Below are 5,254 nucleotides of genomic sequence, written 5' to 3'. Positions count from 1 at the left end.
ATTTAAACAAAATTAAATAAAGTGAAATTAAAAATTTGTATTTTACGATTATACTAATATTAACGTCAAACATAATGTAGCTGTAACTCCGATATGTATTGTCGCTTGTTAAAATATTTTTATTTTTATTTTTATGGATCGTTATGTAAATGAAAGAGATGCTACCTGTATTGGTTGTTCACACGAGTAATTTGATCCTGTGCTGTGGTAGAATTTTTTATTATCTGTCTCATATTAAATGTGTTCACTGTAGATGGAAAAGAATTGTTGTTATTGGTATGCTAACCGATCAAGTGGAAACGTTGAAATATTTTGTAATTACTGTTAGAAATTCAAATTAAATATTAAAAGTTAGCTTTTGGTTAGTTGCAATATTGAGGAGTTTCATTCTGAGGTAGTTTTGAGTTATATATACACTGCCTTGTGTTGAAAATATAGACAATATATATTTAGTTAATATATACTTTATAATATGTAAGAACAATTTATCAAAATAGAAATTTTCACACAATTTAAGAGTTCAGAATTATCAAACGTTTTCTCGAAAACTTGATAATGTGGAGCTAAGCTCCTTTTTGCAGCTATTATCGTTCAATTGTTACAACTGTTTATCGCGACATTATACATACATTACTCGAGGTAAGTTAAAATGGAAAAAACTCTGGTGTTGGCAATAAATCACTGATCTACTCGATCTTACAGACATAAATTAAACTATTTGCGTGTAGTCTACATAAACATCAGTTTTGCTGGAAATCCAGACAAACTATATATATATAGTTTTCCTTTGTGTGTCGTGGAAAGGGTCCAACAATTTTACCAAGTTACGGCACGATCCACTATATTATATATGCTAAAATTGTTGGACCCTTTCCACGACACACAAAGTGAAACGTCTTCGGACAAGTCGATGACCCGTTAATCAGTCGGTGGAAAGTAAAAATAAATTTTATAGTCTAGATCCCCGGCCTTGTAAATATATAAAGCCTATAAGAAATCACTTTGTATTAACGCGGTGGAGTAACAAACTTTCCTTACATACGAAGTCAAGTTGGAAACGGATTATATGCTAAAATTTGGTACCCCCCTAAATGAGCTATCGTAAAGATTTTTTGAATTCCAGTTAAAAAATATAAAATAAAATACAGAAATATACAAATATTGAGACATTTAAATAGTAAAAAAAAATGTTTAATGACAAATAGTAAAAATCAAATTTCCAAAATATTTTAAATTAAAAAAAAACCTCTTTTTAGCAGCTAGAGAATATTTTAATATGTTTTTTTTTAAATAGGCTGTGGTTGAACAACAAAAAACCTTAAAATGTACACTACTATTATTTATTATACCCACATCTGCTATTGTTTCTACCAAAAGACAAATATGACGCTACACAAGTGTTAGGAACTTACATACTTCTAGTATTTGCCAAGTACAGCATAATATGGAGGATTACGTCTAACTTTACATAGTTTGTACTATTAATTAAATAAGCATCACGTACTGTAATACTAATAGGTATAAAGAACAGTGGCGAAGCGTCATAGGAGACAAAGAGACAATGTCTACCCACTTATAATACGGACAAAAATTTGGTTTTAATTTATGTGTATAAAAATGTTTTAACCAATTTTAATGTAAAAGTATATTTTTTTTGTAATAGTATTCCTAGAATAGAGTAGTTGTGGACGCGGATCAGCGGGCGGTCGCGCTGCCGGCCGCCGGGTCTATCCAAATTTTGTATAAAAGTAAATGAGACAATTTCAAAATTGTCTTTTTTGCCGTTATCGATGTACGTCGTATCGATTGTCTAGTTGTACGTTTTCAAATATGCCTGTGCCATTTAGTTTATTAGTTTTTGAACATTTATTTTTTACAGTATAGATAAAATAAAATATACAGGGGGTCCAAGGGGGCGCAGTCCCCCTGTCAAGTCACGTAACGCCATTTTTTTTCAATGTCTCCCCGATCTAAAGACCCATGCCTCGCCACTGATAAAGAGATATAAAAAACTCAATATTGAGTTTGCTGCAAAGCTTTATGTGCATTACACCTAATACGTCTGTCAAATGGATGACATATTTAATGATGGACCTTGTATAAAATGAGTAATTTTACAAACGGCTACTATTCATAATAGAAACAATAATGTGAAATAGCCACTAAATAGATGAAAAGTCCATTATTCATGTTGAATTTTAAAAATTTCTTTAATAGGAAAAATTTGAATCTCTTCTTTAAAGGTTATTAGTTCATTAAAAGCATTTTAAGCTTCGACACGGAGATGAAAAAGTGTTTTATTTTAGTGCACGGACCCACGATACATAATGTTATTTTTTAAACCTATGTAGTAGCCTAGGGTTCCGAAATCGTACCCGAAAGGTACTTATTGGGGCAAAAATGTATAATCCCTCTTTTAAAATCGAGAAACATATCCAAAAAAAACATATTTTTCAACTTACAATTACCTACAATATGTCCTATAATTATTATTATACTATAGGGTATTAATAATACTTTACATTATATAATATTACAAAAACTGTTTTTCTAAATAGTCCAATTAGCTCCAAATATTTGCATGCAGTATTCTAAGATAAAATTCTAAGAATAAATCAAAAACCTTTTCTTCTAGAATGGATAAAAGCCTCTTTTTATTTCTTTTAAAATGTATTTCTTTCTCGAGCGAAGTTTTAGGACTTAAGGTCTGAAACTTAGACTAGATCTTAAAAAAACTTATACTTAGTTAACTACTTAAACTTAGTTCAAGTTTCACTTACACTAGATTTGGACACTTTATGAAGTTTTTTATTGATTACTACTTTTTAATAATCAGTGTTAGATATCGATAGTTTATAATAATTATAAATTTGAGTATCATTCTTCCAAAGCTAATTATCCCCATTCCCGACTAGGATAATTAGGACTAATCTAAACTTTAAAACTCTACAAATTGTGTTAAAACATGACACTTATAAATCCAAGATTGAAAAAAGTTATAAGAGTTTTTAAAAAAAGCCTTGTGGGAAATAGAAACTTTAAAGTTAGTTTGCAAGGTTTGCCCAGTTACAAAACGCGAGATTGGCCCTTATGAAGGTAGATTATAGTTTATGAACAACTAAAATTTAATATACTAGTCCTAAATTTGATAATTATATTTAACCTTGATTTTTATTTTAACAATAATATTATTCAGTGATCTAAAGCCAATTGTAATTAATTTATATTATGACCAGTTAACATAGGGGTTCCACAGAACATCTACAATTAAACTTTCTGGTATTTTATACATAAGTTTGAATGGTTTTTGGTTTCCTCCAGCTGTTGTACAAAAGTTGTATTTGACCACCAGCTCTCTCTTTACGCCGTCATGAAGAATTAGTCAGCTCTGGTATCGTACAATAGATAGCGCCTGAGCAACCAGATCTAAGTTTATTGTGACTATAATATTGTTTAATAATATAGGTAATTCAATTAGCTTTAATAGAATATATTTTATTTATAACAAATATCCAAAACTTTGGACCTACCTATTTGAAATATATTATGTTTAATACCTTTTTAGATTTTTTTTTTATAAAAAAACACGGGGTATCAAAACTTGGTGAAAAATATCAAAATAACCGTTCAAGTTCGTAGATCAAGGCGTAATTCAACTTAATAAAATAAAACAAGCAGGTAAAAATTCATTGGTCTTATCTAAAAATAATAATTAAACGGTATTAAAAAAAATTATAAAACTTGAGTGTGGTAGTGTATTTACACTATTTACACAACTTGTGGATACTTCCACTTGAGTAGTTTGACTTGTTTGCCAACGTCGAGCAACATTAAACTACAGCTCTGAAGATGGAATGTGTAAGTATGTGTAAATTATTATTGTAATTATTTAAATGTAATTATGCGTATTATAACGTTCAAAATAATTCAATGAACCACCCTAATATGCACATAGGTAATTATTTTTTTCCCTCTCCAAATGCATTGTATAAATAGGTTGAAATCAAACTGACATGAGAAAATGAGTAGGTTTTTTGACGGCGAATCCAAATCTGCTATCAGTTGGTTTAAACGTGCAAACCAGAACAGGCTAGTCTTAGTAGGTCCCGGACACTGATAAAAATGAACACTGGGAAGATCCTTACCACACAAAAACGCGGCGGCCATCTTCTTAAGACTATACCACTATAATGTTATATCTATACATTATTATTATTATTATTTGTAGTGTATAGATATAACGTACAATACTATTTAGTCCGTCACAAAATGGCCGCAACTTTTTTATTTACATTGAAAATTTGAAAGTGACCCTTTTGCGGGGTCTTAGAAAAACATAAATTTGGATTGAATTTTTTGTTTTGCGTTTTCTGAAAAAATGTGATCATGCGCGTTTTGATTGGCAGCCTACTCGCCTGTTCGAATCAGTTTAAAACGACTGTGTGTTCGTTATCCGGATGACGGCTCGAGTTTACACGTATTATCACAAAAGTATACAACTGTTTAGCCGTGCCAGTCCGTCAGGTTAGTCGTCAGTGTCGTGGAGACCCATGATCATAATAGTCTTTGCGGTTTCGGAAACGGTTTTTGCGCGCCCCGGGCAGGAAACGGTCGCCGTGGTTGGTTTTGTCGGCAAATGACGTTTCCGACGGTGCCGGAAAATGTATATTACAGCAATAACGACATCACCGGTATCCAATAAGGCGACCGCGTTTATGTAATAGGCTATACATAACAATAAGGAAGACGGCCCGGAGGCGTCCGGGTTGAGACGTATAATAGTGTATGTTGTACTACAGTAATCGGCGGCTGCGGCGGTAGGGGAGGGCCGTCGCGCAAATAGGGGCGTTTAAAAAACGTTGCGGTGTTACATCATGTCGAAAAGTGTATGTATATATATTATTAAAAAAGGCACGTAGTATTTGCATAACTTACCGCCGACGCCTCCGAGTTTTGATGGGATATATTCTGCGATGACCGCCTCGAGGGATCGTCCGTTTGGCGAGTATCCGGAACAATGGGCGTGCCCTTTAGAGGAGGCCTGACGTTTCCTCTGTTTGCCCGGACATTCCGTTGTGACGACTATTATATTATAGTTTTAAACGATCATGTTTTTTTGCACAATGCAACAGGGATGCAACAACCCCGCGCAGTAGAGTGATCGTCACACTGCACAAAGCGGGGCCAAAGCAGTAATGAACTGGTAAAAAATAAAAAGTGTGTTCTATTATTACTTTGCGAAACAGAACTGATA

The sequence above is a fragment of the Adelges cooleyi genome, unplaced genomic scaffold (assembly GCF_023614345.1).
Source record: "Adelges cooleyi isolate 19-005CV unplaced genomic scaffold, UGA_ACOO_1.1 ACOO_flye_CR_arks_rails_tigmint_CR_PRNA_376, whole genome shotgun sequence".
Lineage (NCBI taxonomy): Eukaryota > Metazoa > Arthropoda > Insecta > Hemiptera > Adelgidae > Adelges > Adelges cooleyi.
The sequence above is the reverse complement of the archived record's forward strand: the minus strand, read 5'-3'. Positions refer to the sequence as shown.